Raw genomic sequence first — 19,283 nt, forward strand, 5'->3', positions numbered from 1 at the left:
TCCAACTTCAGGAAGGTAATTGCTTAGTAAACTTATGATTCCTGGCAGCATACAGAACATTAAAAGCAATTTGCTGCTTTAGTACCCCGCCTGTTCAACTGAGACTGCTGGGACTCATCTTAACAAAAAATGCCACTCTTCCAACACACTACTGAATGAGAAATAGAGCTAACATTCCGGGTTAATGCCTCCCATCAATCCTACTTCTCATTGCACAGATGTTGCCAAGTATTTCCAACTTTTTTTTTGTTTTTATTTTGTATTTCCAGCATCTGCTGTTTCTTGTTTTCAACCCAAGATTCTATGCCCAGTTCCAATCAAAAGAAGGAAATTTACCTTTACCAGCTTGGTGGTAATTTAGTAGACCTTTAATTTTCCACATCATATGTGTGGCACCATCAATGTAGAAACATTCCCTAAGATTATTTACAGGAAACAATTAGGGAAAAACATACAGCAAGTCAAACAAAGGGAAATTGACAATCTCTTATAACAAAATGGACAAAAAGTGAGGTTCTGGGAGAGTTTTAAAGGAAGAAAATGTGACGGAATACCGGGTGTTTATGGAGGATTTGATACTTTAGAAACCGTGTGTCTGAAGAGAATGGTGTGAACAACGGAGTGGCAAATTCAACACGGAAAAGTCTTGCACAAATTTTTTAGGAATCAAAGAGGTTGTGACAACAGATATGTAGAAATGAAGTGATTACATTTCAAAATGTAAAAAACCAATTTGATAATATTTCATTTTACCCACTACTGAAAAGAAATAATTTGGACCCTCTCCTCAATAACTTACTTGTTTCTATCTTTGAGAACTAAAGTTTATTTGGAATATTAAGAGAAGTATTGACACTTCTACACTGAACTTCTTCATGCTTTGCATCTGGCTTCCGCTGATACATGACCGATTGGTTCAATACGTCCCATTTAAATTGTCTTCAATATACCAACTATTGTTTTAAGTCCAACCCAACGCAATACCTTAACTGCCCCCTCGAGCCATTAAAAGTGCCCACATTCTCTCATTCTTTTTACATTGAATCACTTTATTTTGCACAGCTGATCCTGTCAGACGATTGGCTCCCATTTAGTTATTTCTTTCATTTAAGCATTCTTCTTCATTACCTCTCTCTTTGCTCTCCAAAGACAGCCCACCATGTCTTTGCCTTCCAACCTTTCTAACATTTAATGTTATTTGGCTCCATATTTTAGAACATGTTTAGTTGCCCCTTTGCATGTATTGAACAGTAGAGTTATCACTTTACATCTCTCCTTCCAGTTACTACGTTTCTACGCTTGTTGAATACAGTGGGATAACCAGTCCACTGCCTTAATCTGTCAATTGCAGCCGATGATGGAGAATGTATTCACAACTTTAAACAGAGAAAAAAGCAGGTCAAGTAAGTTTCACTTTACTTATTATCATTATAACTCCTTAGAGCAAGGGTTCCAAACCTGGGGTCTATGGCCCCCTTGGATAATGGTAGGGGTCCATGGCGTATAAAAGGTTGGGAACCCCTGCTGGAGGGGAAATGGCTGATCTTGGCTTATGACAGAAATGTAAATAAGCTTTCCCCATAAAAAAATAACCTATTCAATGATTGATGAAACAAGCTACAGCTATGAACAAATAGTTAGCTCTCAAAAAGCTGTTTGCAAAAATACTGTCATAAGGTAATAATCAGAACAAGTAATTGCAGGCACCATTCAGCAAGCTGAGCTGCTCCCTGGAGGCAGGGTGCCCATAATGAAAGTTAATGAGCCACAAGTGATTTACTGAAACATAACCATGAGCACTTTCCAGAGTTCAAAGAACTAGGAGATTATTGCAATTGGAGGGTTTTATTGAGTTGGGAGAAATTGAGCAAAGTAGCTACCATTGAAACTAATTCTAGCAAAGCTAAAAATTTGAAGGAATTCAAGAAAGAAATTGAGAACATATTGAGGAAAATTTGTATGTGTTTTGCTTCTTAATAGCACTGCAGAATTAGTGGTAACGTTAATATATAGAACTTGTGATTAATGGTGCATTCCTTTCAAAGGTATTATTAAAAAATAATACTTAATTGTATATACATTTCTTGGATTAATATCTAAAGCATGACCAAAAAAACCACTGACCCATTCAATAGCAGAGAGAAGTATTCAAAGTTAAAATATTATCAAGGTACATACACAGTACATCACAACCCAGAGATTCACTTTCTTGTGGGCATAACTAATAAATCCATGATAGAATAATAACCATAATAAAATCTGTGGAAGCCTGCACCAACTTAGGCATTCAACTGGTGTACAAAAGACACAAACTGTGCAAATACAAAGAGAGAGAAATAAATAATAATATAAATAAGCAATAAATATCGAGAGCATAATATGAAGAGTCCTTGAAAGTGACTCAAAAGGTTGTGATAGGGCTAGTGAAGTTGAATGTAGTTTCCTCTTTGGATCAAGAGCTGGATCATGAGTGGTCATAATTATTCCTGAACATTGTGCTTTGCGTCCCGAGGCTCCTGTACCACCTTCTTGATGGCAACAGTGAGAAGAGGGCGTGTCCTGGGTAGTGGGGTGCCTGATGCTGGATGCTGCTTTCCTGTGACAATGTTTCATGTAGATGTGCTCAATGGTGGGAGGGGCCTTACCCATGATAGACTGAGCCGAATCCATTACTTTTATAGGAATTTCCTTTCAAGGTCATTGCTGTTTCCATACCAGGCTGTGATGCAACCAGTTAATATACTCTCCACCACACATCTATGAAATTTCGTCAGAGTTTTAGATGTCACGCAAAATCTTTGCAAACTCCTTTCTTTCTTTTTCAATCTTTTTATTGAATTTCATATATATAAAAAAACATAATATAATAATGAATAGGTTATAAATGCATAAGACTTGAAATTAAATTAATAGTAGGATAACAATATCCTATTAAAATATCAACAGAAAAGCATAGTACATTATCAATCGTCTATAGTACTTATATGAAAAAAATAAAAATAATCGTCAAAAGAAAAAGAAAAAATTATAAAAAAACAGGCAAAAAATATATATTAAGAAAAAAAAGCCCTAAACTAAACTAACATGGGCAATACTAACAGTTTATTTGTCTATGATAGTGCCAAAAACTCCAGAACTCCATACCTGAACAAGAATAAGTAGAGAGAAGGTCTGGAAGAGGCCAAATTAATTCATATGAAAATGTCGAATGAACGGTCCCCAAGTTTCTTCAAATTTAATTGATGAGTCAAAAATAGTGCTTCTAATTTTTTCCAAGCTCAGAAAAGAAATAGTTTGAGAGAACCACTGAAACGTGGTAGGAGGATTTACTTCTTTCCAATTTTGTAATATAGACCTTCTGGCCATTAATGTTACAAAGGCAATCATTCGTCTAATTGAAGGGGAAAATTGATTACCATCCTCATTTGGTATACCAAAAATTGCAGTAATAAAATGAGGTTGTAAATCGATATTCCAAATTGAGGAAATGGTAGCAAATATGTCCTTCCAATAGTTATGTAAAGTGGGACATGACCAAAACATGTGGGTCAATGAAGCCACTTCTGAATGACATCTGTCACATTGAGGGTTAATATGAGAATAGAATCGAGCAAGCTTATCTTTAGACATATGAGCTCTATGTACAATTTTAAATTGTATTAAAGCATGTTTAGCACATATAGAAGAAGAATTAACCATTTGTAAGATTTTTCCCATTTTTCTATTAATATATTATATTGAAGTTCTTTTTCCCATTCTTGTTTAATTCTACCTGATATTTCTGGTTGTATCTTCATAATCATATTATAAATAAAAGCCACTAATCCCTTCTGATAGGGATTTAAGGTAAAAATCATACCTAAAAAGTCCATTGAAGTTGAATTGGGGAAGGATGGTAGAATTTTATGTAAAAAATTTCTAATTTGTAGGTATCTAAAAAAGTTAGATTTAGGTAACTCAAATGTGTTGGAAAGTTGGTCAAAAGACATCAAACTACCTTCAAAGAAGAGATCACGAAAGCATTTTATACCTTTCCTTTTCCATATGCTAAAAGCTTGATCTGTCAAAGAAGGTTTGAAAAAAAATTAAAATAGGGCTATCAAGAACAAAGTTTTTCAGAGTAAAAAACTTACGAAATTGAAACCAAATTCGTAATGTATGTTTGACAACAGGGTTGGATATCTGTTTATTGAATTTAACTAAATCGGCAGAAAGAGAAGAACTCAGAACGGAGAGTAAAGAATATCCCTGTGCCTCATTGCATTCTAAATTTACCCACTGTGGGCACAATGGTGAATCCAAATCTGATTTCCAATACATTAGGTTACGAATATTATTCGCCCAATAGTAAAATCTAAGGTTAGGTAAAGCAAAACCACCATCTTTTTTAGATTTTTGTAATTGCCTTTTAATTAACCTAGGATTTTTATTTTGCCACACAAATGAAGAAATTTTTGAATCAATGTTATCAAAAAAAGATTTAGGAATAAAAACTGGCAAAGCTTGAAATAAATATAAAAATTTCGGTAGAATCATCATTTTAATAGCATTAATCCGACCAACTAATGATAAGGATAAGGGAGACCATCTTATAGTAAGTTGTTGAATTTGATAAAGCATAGGTAAAAAATTCAATGTAAATAAATCTTTATATTTCTTGGTAATTTTTATACCTAAATAGATAAAGTTATCATCAACAACTTTAAATGGTATCCTTTCATTCAATAAAGTTTGCGCGTTTAAAAGGGAATAAGTCACTCTTATCCAAGTTTAGTTTATAACCAGAAAAACTACCAAATTGAGCCAACAAGGATAAAATAGCGGGAATGCAAACTTCTAAGGAAGTGGTGGCAGTGCTGTGCTTTCTTTGTAATTGCACTTATGTGCTGGGCCTAGGACAGGTCCTCTGAAATGACAACACTGAAGAATTTAAAATTGCTGCCCCTCCCCACCTCAGATCCTTTGATGAAGACTGGCTCATGGATCTCCAGTTTCCTCTTCCTGAAGTCAATAATCAGTTCCTTGGTTTTGCTGACATTGAGTAAGAGGTTGTGGTTATGGTGCCATTCAGACAGATTTTCAATCTCCCTCCATTTCCCAGTCACTTGAATATACTTGACCAGCATTTATTTGACAAACCCATTTAATTCTTTAACTAATCTATCTCAGAAACAGAAATGAGATCCTTTCTCTGCTAAAAAAGTGACTTGACTTTCAAAATGCAACAGCTCCTACTTGTAAAGTTCAAATAGTTGTTGGTTAAGTTTCCAAGTATATTTGTTTAGCCTCTGATCCTGAACAGGAGTCAACAAACTCTGTATATAGCAGTCACACTATCTACAGAACGTAGGATGTTGGTCACCGTACTTGGTTTATTACTGCGCAAGAGATGCAATCTAAGATAATCGGTTATTTAATTTGGTGTGTTTCAAAACAGACAACACCGACTAAGTTGCTCAGTTCAAAGCAACACACACACAAAATGCACACAACATCTGTGGAAAAGAGTAAACAGTCGACATTTCGATCCGAGACCCTTAATCAGGACCGGAAACAAAGAGGAGAAGTCTGAGTAAGAAAGTGGGGGGAGGGGAGGAAGAAGTACAAGGTGGTAGGTGATAGGTGAAGTAACGATTGATTGTTGAGAGAGATAAAGGGTGGAGAAGGGGGAATTTGATAGGAATGTATAGAAGAACATGGAAGAAAGGGGAGGAGGAGGAAAACTTGAGGGAGGTGTTGGGCAGGTAAGGAGGTAAGGTGAGGAAAACAGGAATGGGGGATGGTGAGGGAGATGGGGGGGCCATTAGCAGAAGTTAGAGAAATCGATGTTAATGACATCAGGTTGGAGGCTACCCAGATGGAATATAAGGTGTTGCTCCTTTAACCTGTGTGTGGCCACATCATGACAGTAGGGGAGGTCATGGACTGACATATCGAGGCAAAGAAACTGTATAAATTTAGGGAGCGGTTCAGGCTCATTAGGAATGTGGTAACGAACATCAAGAAGCATGAAAGAAACATGGGGTGAACTAGGATCCATTCCACTGGCTTCAATTTCTCCAATGGACAATTTGTTTGCCTGTATTTGTAAGTCTTTTTAGTTTATAGGAATTGTACCTGTATTTTGGAAATCCTTTGAGCATTGGAAATTCTTAATTTGGAAATATTTAAGATAGAAATCCTTTGTGAGAATTTAAATGTGCTTAAAGAATGTTGTTTGGATTTAAACATGTATCACTGAGAATAAATGAACTGGTTTGTTCACTGGAAGTATCTTCTCTTTGTAAGGGAGGAGGACCCACCACTTGAATAGTGGCTATTGGCAGCTAAGCTCACTATGGAGGATAAATAGGGAAGTAAACTACAGTTTAATCTCCCTAAGTGAGAGTACTTGTGGCTATTCATATTGTTTAAAGTCTTCGTTTCAGTCTAGAATTTAGTGGTCAGCAAACCCAATTTAGTGCCCAACATGATCAGGTTATACCAGAAGTATTATTTTAGAAAAAAATATTATTTAGTGGCTGTCCAACTCAAAGCGTGTTCGATAAGTGCTACATCATTCCATCTTGTACTATAAAATGGTCAACCTCTTGGTTTCCAGCAGTTGCACAGGCAAGTGCTGGCCAATACTATGAATTTGTGCCAGATTTCAATATTGTAGCAATACTTCATGCCTAGACAAAACGAAGTGGCCCTTTGATTGAAAACAGGCACACCAGTTGGCACCACATGCTTATGTGATAAAACCTGGTGACCCATATCTTAATCCTGATGCAAGGGGATATTCTGTATTCCGTCTTCCAGGCTCAGATGAGGTAGGACCCACACCAGTAAATCCTAGAGGTACTAATGAAGCCCGGAGATCAGATGCTTGGGAACATGCACTATAGCCAATGAAAGAAGAATACCAGGACCTGTTCCTGCACAGGGAGCCACTGCAGCTTCCCTAGTACAAACGTCCCATCAAGTTTTTGGACCTTTGACTATTTAGAGTTTGCAGGCAGTACAGTGTGTGAAATGGTTCCAGCTGATGCTGAAGGAATTTCAAAGTGACTACTTCAGAATGCCAGGAGGTTACAGGTCTTGTGGGCCAGGCATATTCCCCAACACATTCAGCAATTTTTTATTAATGTTATTAATAACGTTGGTACCACCTCCACAAGAGTGTGGAAAACCATACCTGATATGTGTGTGGATTTATTAACAAAGGAATGGCGTACATGTACACAGAGGACTTAATACGGTATCGAGTAAAATAGTCAAAAGCCAGGGCTTAATACCAGTTTACAAGACCTGTGAACAATTGGCAAGGGCAGACTGGCACCTAGTTCATTCTATAATATCACCCCTTCATACCACGTGCAGAGTAGCCTTTAATCAACACCCAATAAATGAATGATTTCAGGCTGTTGAAGGAAGTTTTAGACCAAGATACTTCTTCCAGGACAGAGAGAAGATTAAGAAAGCCCATTGACATTATTGAGGAGAATATGCAACTAAGCACATGCCATGAGGGCTGCCTAATCCTTCACCCACTTAGCACACAAAGGGAGAGGGCCCATCCCAATCATTCACTCCCTCCCCTGTAGCACAAAGACAACAAACTGTAAAGGAGGGGAATGCCAACAGACATGTAATAAAAACTACACAGGAGAATTCCAGCAGCAGCTCTACTCAGCATGCTCCACCTGGTGAAAAGGATACAAGCATTTCCAGCCTCGCCTTGCCACAGGCTAAAGCTCTTATTTTTGGCTAAATTTGGCCCTGACATTTTGACACAGGTGCAGACATTGTGGTGCCGAACTCAGGCATTTTTCACTCTGGTGAAGGGAGCCGATAGGAAACATTAAAATTATAGGCAAACATGCAAATAAGGTACAGTGCCCAATTTATAAAATTCCTGTACAGATGTACAAGATTGAATACACAATAGAAGTAACCAGAAAAACAAAAGGGCTTTTGTTTTCACCCCAGAAGATTATGAGGCATGAGAGAAATTGATGAATGTAGTTCACCAACAAATAGACCTCTGGACAAGAGACTTCAAATCTCCTTTTCTGCAAATACATGTTTCTCCAAAAACCACTGCTATAATGAGGGAGAAGAAACACAACCCCACAGATACTATGCCTCATATTACTTCACATCAATAGAACAGAAAGCTACTGCGTGAGAATGAAGTCTTTGTGGTATCCCGTACACTTCTTGCAGTAAGGCGACTGGAAGTTGACAAACCAACTCAGTTTACAGCTTTGAAAAATGATATCAAATTCCCAAAAAATGAACGGAGAGCTACCATAACTAGATATGGAAAATAGCATTATTTTCATGCTCTCAAACGCATTTCTCCCATTTCCCGCACATCTGCCCTCACTCCATCTGCCCGCCACCCCACTCGGGATAGGATTCCCCTTGTCCTCCGGGTCCAATTCTCTGTAACTTCCGCTACTTCCAACAGGATCCCACTACCAAGCACATCTTTCCCTCCCCTCCCTTTCTGCTTTCCGCAGGGATTGCTCCCTACGCGACTCCCTTGTACATTCGTTTCCGCCCATCCCTTCCCACCGATCTCCCTCCTGGCACTGATCCTTGTAAGGCAACAAGTGCTACACCTGCCCTTACACTTCCTCCCTCACCAGCATTCAGGGCCCCAGACAGTCCTTCCAGGTGAGGCGACACTTCACCTGTGAGTCGGCTGGTGTGGTATACTGCGTCCGGTGCTCCCGGTGTGGCCTTTTATATATTGGTGAGACCCGACGCAGACTGGGAGACCATTTCGCTGAACACCTACGCTCAGTCTGCCAGAGAAAGCAGGATCTCCCAGTGGCCACGCATTTTAATTCCACGTCCCATTCCCATTCTGATATGTCTATCCATGGCCTCCTCTACTGTCAAGATGAATCCACACTCAGGTTGGAGGAACAACACCTTATATACCGGCTGGGTAGCCTCCAACCTGATGGCATGAACATTGACTTCTCTAACTTTTGTTAATGCCCCTCCTCCCCTTCTTACCCCATCCCTGACATAGTTAGTTTTATTCCCCCCCTCTTTTTTCCTCCATCTCTGCCTATCACTCTGCCTGTTCTCCATCTCCCTCTGGTGCTCCCCTCCCCCTTTCTTTCTCCCTAGGCCTCCCGTCCAATGATCCTTTCCCTTCTCCAGCTCTGGATCCCTTTTGCCAATCACCTTTGCAGCTCTCAGCTTCAACTCACCCCCTCCGGTCTTCTCCTATCATTTCGCATTTTCCCCTCCCTCTCCTACTTTCCTTACTATCTTTCCTTTCGGTTAGTCCTGATGAAGGGTGTCGGTCCAAAATGTCAACAGTGCTTCTCCCTATAGATGCTGCCTGGTCTGCTGTGTTCCACCAGCATTTTGTGTGTATTGATGGAAAATGGCAAACACTTTTACAAGACAACTTCTTAAAGTGGGGGTTCGTTCTGGAGAGCTATTACTTATAAGCCTTATCTGTGAGGGAGGATGCACAACCACCTCCTCCATGACCCAGTGTAGCACTATTATCAAAAATAGTACTGTGATGAAATCACAATGAAAATCCAGGAAGATGAATCCACTCAATTATAATCCTTGCTCCTCATTATAAATGGAAAACTATTATCGGAAAATGAATTTGAACCACGAGTTACAAGTGCATCCTTTAGGGAATCATACAGCTCAATTTGCAGAGGCTAGGGCCCTAGAATTATGTCTAAAACAACAGAACCAGTCTTGGCATGTACTGACTCTAATTATGTTAGGAAGATCTCTTTCTACTACAGTCCTATCTGGTCAACTACCATAGGGTGAACCAACAGAGGTAAACTGCTTCCACATTTGTCCATGTGGAAGAATATTTATGAATTATTATCATCTAGGCCATTAGTACAGGTCTTACACATTCTAGGGCATATTGTAGGCCTCTTAAACAGCTATGGTAATAAAGTAGCCAATGAACAAGTAAAACAAGCTGTCAAGATAGACCTTACTATGATAGGGGAGGCCAGTGTTTTGGTAGTAACTGAGTAACAAACAAAAATAACCAGGACAATGTTTTAAGGATTTTCCTAGATATTACTAAGCTCGGTTCCAGAGGATTGCCTACACAGTACATGCATGAAGCTGATGGTGAATATCTGGTTTGGGTATGCCAGCCTCAAAAAGATAAGAGGCAAATACCTCTTGCGTGGTGAAAGTCACAATTTCATGGAAGCCACAGGGCCGATCATCCTTCTACAATACAGGACCACCACCGTTGGAAGGAGGAATGTAAAGACCAAGTATAAAAGAGGAAAGATAGCGCAAATGGCGGCCAAAATGAAAGACAACAATCTGAACCTTCTCAGCATCAGTGAGACAAGATGGACACAGTCTGGGCAGAGGAGGCTGATGACAGGGGAACTACTTCTTTATTCAGGGCATGAGGGAGATGGCAGCTTGCACACACAAGGAGTGGCACGCATGTTATCAAAAGTAGCACAGAAGACGTTGATGGGATGGGGAGCCCATGGTCCCGGTATTATCCCGCTATCCTTTAGAACAAAGAAAAGGATCAAGATGAATGTCACACAGTATTATATGCCAACTAATGACAGTGATGAAGTAACCATGGACACTTTCTACAACAGACTCCAGAAAATCCTAAAAGCATATCCTGAGAGAGATATTAACATTCTCATGGGAGACTTCAATGCAAAACTAGGGTATAAAGATGGGATGTGAACACACGGACTGGGTATGATGAATGTGAATGGAGAGTGTTTTACCGACACGTGTGCATTGAGAAACACAGTCATCAGAGGAGGCATCTCTCTCCATAAAGAATTCACGAGAACACCTAGGTGTCAGCTGACCACATAGCAAAGATCCAAAACAGACCACATCTTTATATCGAAGAAATTCAAGAGATCACTTCAAGGTGTCAGAATGAAGAGAGGAGCAGATGTCACATCTGACCATCACCCCTTAGCTGCAAAGCTAAAGCTCAAGCTGAAGAAGAACTGTCTGGAATCAGCATCACAAGGCCGAAATTCAAGGCCAACCTTTGGAGAGGGACACAGTGCCATGGTGTGCATTGGCAACGACTGAACCTAGGTGAGGAAGAACGGCAGGTTCTGCCATGTTGAGCTCTGGCAATGACTCCACCCAGGTGTGGAGGGACGGCCAACTCCACTGGAGAGACAGAAACAAGTAGTTAAACAGAGCTTCGGTGGCACCACTGAGCGGCTTTGTGAAACATATCATTCTGAACACACACACTCTGCTAACTGTGCTAAAAGAGAGTCCGCTCTAAATACTCAAAGTGTGGAAAACTCGTGCCAGTCACAAATAACTTGACAAGATGAAACAGAAGGCAACAGGACTTAACGTCTCTAGTTAAGACAATAATTAGTAAATACAGGTGTTTGAAGAACCTAGAAGCCCAAGGTGGTGCAGCACGCCACAAAGACTGCAGGGCTCATGACACACAGACCCAAGATACATTCAATTTGGTCCTCAGCAATGACATAAGGAAGAGGATTTAAACAACAAATTGTAGCGGTGTGCTACACGCAGCGCTAAGATTATGACACGGAGTCGGTAACTGCAGTCGAAGGAAAAAACTTTATTCGAAATCCTCAGCCTCACTTTTAAGCCTCCCTCAACCGGCCCCCCATGGCGCAGAGGCTCCAAAGCTCTGTGCTCGCAAACCCCCGCAGGCTATCTAATTGTGAGTCGGTTCAGATGTGCCAGGAAATGGGTCGCCACATAACCCCCCCCCAGAACCGGCAATACACCCCCCAATGTCCACAGTCTGGGCCAGAACCTGCTTGGGAGGTCGGCCTCTGCGCCGAGGTGCCGGAAACTCGGCCAGTTGCGCCAGGTCAACATGGGCCGGTTTGAGGCGGTCCACCGTGAAAACCTCCTCTTTCCCCCCAACACCCAGCACGAACGTGGACCCGTTGTTCCGGAGCACCATAAACGGCCCCTCGTATGGCCGCTGCAGCGGCGGCCGATGCCCGCCCCTTCGTACAAACACAAACTTACAGTTCTGTAGGTCTTTGGGTACGCAGGTCGGGTGCCGCCCGTGCTGTGAAGTGGGTATGGGGGCCAGGTTACCGAGCTTCTCGCGTAGTCTGCCTAGGACTGCTGCGGGATCTTCCTCTTGCCCCCGTGGGGCTGGTAGGAACTCCCCAGGGACGACCAGGGGCGCACCGTATACCAACTCGGCCGACGAGGCGTGCAGGTCGTCCTTGGGCGCTGTGCGGATGCCGAGTAGGACCCAGGGAAGCTCGTCCGCCCAGTTGGCTCCTCGCAGGCGGGCCATGAGGGCTGACTTCAGGTGACGGTGGAAACGCTCCACTAGCCCGTTCGACTGTGGGTGGTAGGCAGTGGTGTGGTGCAGCTGAGTCCCCAAAAGGCTGGCCATAGCTGACCACAGGCTGGAGGTGAACTGGGCGCCTCTGTCGGAGGTAATGTGGGCCGGTACACCAAAGCGGGATATCCAGGTGGCGAGCAGGGCTCGGGCGCAAGATTCGGAGGTGGTGTCGGTGAGCGGGACCGCCTCTGGCCATCTTGTGAACCGGTCCACGATAGTCAGGAGGTAACGCGCTCCACGCGACACTGGCAGGGGGCCCACGATATCCACATGAATGTGGTTGAAACGCCAGTGGGCGGGATGGAACTGCTGTGGTGGGGCTTTGGTGTGCCGCTGCACCTTGGTTGTCTGGCAGTGCATGCACGTTTTGGCCCATTCACTGACCTGTTTGCGGAGTCCGTGCCAAACGAACCTGCTGGAAACCATCCGGACTGTCGTCCGGATGGAGGGATGCGCCAAGTTATGAATAGAGTCAAAAACACGGCGCCGCCAGGCTGTCGGGACGACAGGACGGGGCTGGCTGGTGGCGACGTCACAGAGTAGGGTCCTCTCACCCGGGCCCACGGGGAGGTCCTGGAGCTGCAAACCGGAGACTGCAGTTCTGTAACTCGGAATCTCCTCATCCGCCTGCTGCGCCTCTGCCAGTGCCTCAAAGTCTACCCCTTGGGAAAGGGCAAGAACGGTAGGGCGAGAGAGCGCATGCGCCACGACATTGTCCTTACCCGAGACGTGCCGGACATCCGTCGTGTATTCAGAGATGTAGGACAGGTGGCATTGCTGGCGGGACGACCAGGGGTCGGACGCTTTCGTAAATGCAAAGGTAAGCGGTTTATGGTCCGTGAACGCGGTGAAGGGCCGACCTTCTAGGAAGTACCTGAAATGCCGGATTGCCAGGTAAAGCGCCAACAGTTCCCGGTCGAAAGCACTGTACTTGAGCTCGGGTGGCCACAGGTGTTTGCTGAAAAACGCCAGGGGTTGCCAGTGACCTGCGATGAGTCGCTCCAGCACCCCACCGACTGCCGTGTTAGATGCGTCCACTGTGAGGGCGGTAGGGGCGTCCATTCTGGGATGTACTAGCATTGCAGCGTTCGCCAAAGCTTCCTTCGTTTGAACGAAAGCGGCGGGGGACTCCTCGTCCCAGGTAATGTCCTTGCTCGGACCCGACATCAGGGCGAACAGGGGGCGCATGATCCGGGCAGCTGAAGGGAGGAAGCGGCGGTAGAAATTGACCATACCTACGAACTCCTGAAGGCCTTTGATCGTGGTGGGTCGGGGAAAGTGGCGGACCGCATCTACCTTAACGGTCAGAGGGGTTGCCCCGTCTTTAGTAATCCTGTGGCCCAGGAAGTCAATGGTATCGAGTCCGAACTGGCATTTGGCGGGGTTGATTGTAAGACAGTACTCACTCAGTCGGGCGCAGAGTTGACGGAGGTGGGACAGATGCTCCTGACGACTGCTGCTGGCTATGAGGATGTCATCCAAATAGATGAACGCGAAGTCCAGGTCCCGTCCCACCGCGTCCATTAACCGCTGGAATGTCTGTGCGGCATTCTTCAGGCCGAACGGCATGCGGAGGAACTCGAAAAGGCCAAACGGGGTGATGAGAGCCGTTTTGGGTTCGTCGTCAGGATGCATCGGGATTTGATGGTACCCTCGGACAAGGTCTACCTTGGAGAAGATCTGTGCGCCGTGCAGGTTTGCTGCAAAGTCCTGAATGTGCGGCACAGGGTAGCGGTCTGGTGTGGTAGCCTCGTTCAGCCTGCGGTAGTCACCGCACGGTCTCCAGCCTCCCGTCGCTTTGGGCACCATGTGCAGGGGGGAGGCCCATGGGCTGTCGGACCGCCGGATGATCCCCAATTCCTCCATCCTCTGGAACTCCTCCTTTGCCAGTCGGAGCTTGTCCGGGGGAAGCCGCCGAGCACGGGCGTGGAGGGGTGGTCCCTGGGTCGGGATGTGGTGCTGTACGCCGTGCCTGGGCATGGCCGCTGTGAACTGCGGTGCCAGAAATTCGAAATCCTTAGCCTCACTTTTAAGCCTCCCTCAACCTGCCCCCCGTGGCGCAGAGGCTCCAAAGCTCTGTGCTCGCAAACCCCCGTAGGCTATCTGATTGTGAGCCGGTTCGGATGTGCCAGGAAATGGGTCGCCACAAAATGGCAGAAAGTTAAGAAGATGCAAGACTCAACATGTCAGGAGGTACCAGGTGCCAAAAGGAACCAGACGGAAGAATAGATCACAGCTAAAACATTACACAAGAATGAGGTGTGGAGGCAGGAGAAAGCAGTCATGAATAAAAGCAAGACTAGGGTGGGAAAAACAAAAGCACAGGAAGAGCATGCAGAGGCTCACAGGACAGTGAAGCAGATAAACGTAGGTGTAGTGCCTATAAGAAGTAGTCACCCTCCTTGACACTCTCTCACAGAAAAAGACTCTTGTGTCAAAGTGAAAGCAGATCTAAATTAACATAGAAACAGAAAACCTACAGCACAATACAGGCCCTTCAGCCCACAACGCTGTGCTGAATATGTACTTACTTCAGAAATTATCTAGAGTTACCCATAGCCTTTTATTTTTCTAAGCTCCATGTACCTATCCAGGAGTCTCTTAAAAGACCCTATCATGTCTGCCCCCCTCACCATCACCAGCAGGCCATTCCATGCGCTCACTACTCTGTGTTAAAAAAAAACTTACCCCTGATATCTCCTCTGTACCTATTCCAAGCACCTTAATATTGTACCCTACAGCATTAGCCATTTCAGCCCTGGGAAAAAAGCCTCTGACTATCCACATAATCAATGCCAATCTCATCATCTTAAACACCTCTATCAGGTCACCTCTCATCCTCTGTCACTCTGAGGAGAAAAGGCCAAGTTCACTCACTTAATTGCAACTATAAAACACAAAATAATCAATTGCATAAGTATTCACCCCCCCCCCCCCCTTTAAGATGACACACCACTGGTGCAGCCAATTGGTTTTAGAAGTCATGTAATTAGTTAAATGGAGATCTGTTTTTGGAGACCTGTGTGTAGTCAAGGTGTTTCAATTGATTGCAGTAAAAAAATAAACCTGTATCTGGAAGGTCCAGCTGCTGGTGAGTCAGTATCCTGGCAAAAACTACAATATGAAGACAAAAGAACACTCCAAATAACTCTGTGAAAAGGTTATTAAAAAGCACAGGTCAAGAAATGGATTCAAGAAAATTTCCAAATCAGTCAATATCCCTTGGAGTACAGTTAAGTCAGTCATCAGAAAATGGAAAAAATATGGAAAGCTGCAGATCACTTGTCCTCTTCTTGCACAGTTACTCAGTTTTTGAGGCTGTTCTCAAAAACTGAAAGACCATGCAAGAAGGGGACTAGTGAGGGAGATCTGTGACAACTCTGCAGGAGTTACACGCTTCAGTGGCCGAGATGGGAGAGACTGCGCATACAACAACTGTTTCCTGAGTGCTTCGCCTGTCACAGCTTTACAGGAGAATGGCAAAGAGAAAGTCACTGTTGAAAAAAATCTCACATGAAGTCTCGGCTAGATCTCACCAGAAGGCATGTGGGAAATTCTGCAGTCAGCTGGAAGAAGTTTCTATGGTCTGATGAAACCAAAATTGGGCTTTTTGGCCATCAGATTAAACACTGTATTTGATGTAAGCCTAACACCACACATCATCAAAAACACACCATCCCTGTCGTAAAGCATGGTGGTGGCTGCATCATGCTGTGGGGTTGTTTCACTGCAGCAGGCCTTGGAAAGCTTGTGAAGGTAAAATGAATGCAGCAAAATACAGGAAAATCCTGGAGGAAAACCTGATGCAGTCTGCAAGAGAACTGCGACTTGGGAGAAGATTTGTTTTCCAGCAAGACAATGACCCCAAGCATAAAGCCAAGGCTACACAGGAATGGCTTAAAAACAACAAAGTTAATGTTCTGGAGTGGCCAAGTCAGAGTCCAGACCTCAATCCAATTGAGAATTTGTGGCTGGGCTTGAAAAGGGCTGTTCGCTCACAATCCCCATGCAATCTGACAGAGCTTGAGCAGTTTTGTAAAGAATAATGGGGAAAAAATTGCAGCACCCAGATGTGCAAAGCTGATGGAGACCTATCCACACAGACTCAAGGCTGTAATTGCTGCCAAAGGTGCATATAGTAAAAACTGACTAGAAGGGGGTGAATACTTACGCAATCAATTATTTTGTGTTTTATCTTTGTAATTCATTTAGATCGCTTTGTATAGCTTGGTATTCACTGATACAAAAGAGTCTTTTTCTATTGATTGTATCACAAAAAGCCAAATTAAATCCATTGAGATTCAATGTTGTAAAACATGAAAACATGGGAAGTTCCAAGGGGTTGGGGGAGGTGAATACTTTTTATGGGCTCTATATATAGACAGCCTGGCAGAAGTAGAACAAGCAGTGGGGTGTGGCGACACAAAGAAGCTGTACAACATTATCAAGAAATTGTCCTCCAAGTACAGTAAGCCTGAGAAGCCAGTGGGCCCTATGGAAACAACTGGGTGATCTGACTTTGCTAATGACGTAACTCTCCTGCCCCATACCCAGACAGATGCAAGAAAAAAAAAGACCTGCCAACCACGTTAGTGCAAGTATGCCTTAACATCCACAAAGGGAAAACGAAAGTCCTCAAGATCAATTCAACCAGCACCGACCCAGTCACTCTCAAGAGAAGTCCACTTGAGGAGGTAGAAGCCCGTGTGGTGTCTTTGACAGACAAGGATGTATTGATGCACATTGCAAGGCAAGGATTAGCCTTTATCCAGCTCGAAAACATTTGGTGCTCCAAGGAGATGTCACAGCGCACTAAGATCAGACTGTTCAACAACATGATCTCGTTTCTTCTGTACAGGGCAGAGACTTGGAGGCCAACAAAGGCTATAGGTGTCTGAGAAACATCCTCTGAATCCACTGGCCAGGAGTCATCAGCAATGTCTATCTATGGCAAAGAACTCATCAGCTAAGAGCGAAAGGAGGTGGGGATGGATAGGACACATGCTGCATAAGCCAAGTACCAACATCACTAGGCACGTGCTGATGTGGAATCCCCAGGGAAAGTGGAAGAGAGGCCATCCAAGGAACACTTAAACTTGAAGCTGACATCAAGAAGATGGGCTACACCTGGGGACAATATGAAAGACAGATTCAAGACAGGAATCTGGAGGTTGGTTATTGGTGGCCATTGCCCCAGTAAGGGTGATGGGCTTAATTAAAAAAATAAAATATTGGTGACCTTGTATGCTGAGGGGTTGTAAGCAAGTAGATGCAAATTTTAAAGAATATATGGCCTATAATGAAGAGACAGTCACAAAACCAATTCCTACAAGACAGACAAAACCAATTGCACCAATGCAGGTGTGGAAATTGGTTATGTCGGCCTATTTCTGGCATACCAAGGCAACACACCTTGTCAGAAACCGAATATATGAGAGCACATTCTGGAGTTATGGTATTTAGCGAATATTAATTTCAACTGCGATCAATCTTCAGACATGAACCAAGTTAGCAGATTGAGTTTACAATGCAACTCAGAACAATGGTTTTCTTGGAGCCGCAGAATGGGGTTGATTGCAAACCATGAAACACTCATTGACCTGCGATGTCTGCATATGCATGGATGCAGTTCAGAGACAAAGGTGATTAGGATTCGTTTTGGGTACCTGGACTGTTGGTGTGAAGGTTCAGGTGTTTGAAAATCATACGCAATTCAGAGGAAGCATCATGGATATATAGTAACTATAGAATTGTCCTGCCATTACTTTTGATCTGTAGCATATAAAACTATCATGGGTTATTGGATTAGGGAGCCTTTTCTACCACAAGCGTCTCATGTATGATGCTCGCATGTTTGGCTGAATAAAGACTTCTACATCCACCAGCTTCAGTGTCTCTCCAGTGACTTTGTTCACTGTCACAACAGTATAAACTTGTGATAACTGATCTTTGCACAGCATATATGTGGCTAGTCTCCATGATTTCTTGCAGTGAGACTGCAACCACAACAGCACACCAAAGCTCCGTATTCCCATATGCTGGCACTCCTGCCTGCATACATGCTTTCAAGCCACGTCTGAACAAATGGGAATACAAGTGGAGTGTAGCTCCTCATTCCAGCTGCAATCCAGTGCTGCTGCGGAGCGAAGGAATCGGGAGATTAAAGAGGCTTGTTTCCCCGATGCAAAAGAACCTGCCAAGAAAGTTTAGATACCACAAAAAGGCTGTAAGTGAAACTGTGTCCATAGAGAACATTGAACATTTATCCCCCCAGAAAAACTGGAACCTTTGTCTATACGTACTATATAGTTCTATAATGCAATTTCTATAGATTTCTGTAACTTACTTGTAAATATGTTGTTTGCAGCTAATGTTGGCATTTATACCTTTGACTTTTAAAACCATCTGTCTTACTATATGTGCTCTTCCTTACTTCTGTAAATATGTCACCTTTTATATATCATGCAATCATGTAGCAGATAGATACAATTTTCTTACTAAAATGTGAGGACAGCAATACACATTCAGCAACTTATTTACAAGACCCATTTTCAGAAAACCCATGTAAAGTCATGCACAGTGTCGAAAGCAACACAAACACTCCTGTGAAAGAGATGAACTATCTTCAGGTTATTGAAAGACACTGTCAGCTGACCTGATAAACTAATGGCAACAGATACAGTGGTTCAAACTTGCATCAAGGAAATGCTAAGAATTGCTTGTAAGGATGAAGATTTTGAAGATGGACCAGAATGTACTTATGTATCGTTCTTGCACATTTACAAAATTATAGAGTCATAAAGTCATCAAAAAGTTCAGTACAGAAACAGGCCCTACATCCCATATAGTCTGTACCAACATTTAAACTGCCTACTCCGATCAACCTACATGGGGACCAGAGCCCTCCATACCCCTACCATCCATGTAC

At 43.3% G+C, this 19,283-nt stretch overlaps 1 long non-coding RNA gene across 2 annotated transcripts in view; it reads right to left on the reverse strand.

The window, feature by feature from the left end:
• Positions 1 to 2,727: 2,727 nt before the first annotated feature.
• LOC132400283 (uncharacterized) overlaps positions 2,728 to 19,283 on the reverse strand; it is a 40,234-nt gene continuing 23,678 nt past the window's right edge. For both annotated transcript variants that reach the window (XR_009514208.1, XR_009514207.1), the window contains exon 3: positions 2,728 to 2,826. This is a non-coding gene — a long non-coding RNA (uncharacterized LOC132400283). The remainder of the gene's footprint in view (positions 2,827 to 19,283) is intronic.

Source organism: Hypanus sabinus, chromosome 10 (genome assembly GCF_030144855.1).
Source record: "Hypanus sabinus isolate sHypSab1 chromosome 10, sHypSab1.hap1, whole genome shotgun sequence".
NCBI classification, from domain to species: Eukaryota; Metazoa; Chordata; class Chondrichthyes; order Myliobatiformes; family Dasyatidae; genus Hypanus; species Hypanus sabinus.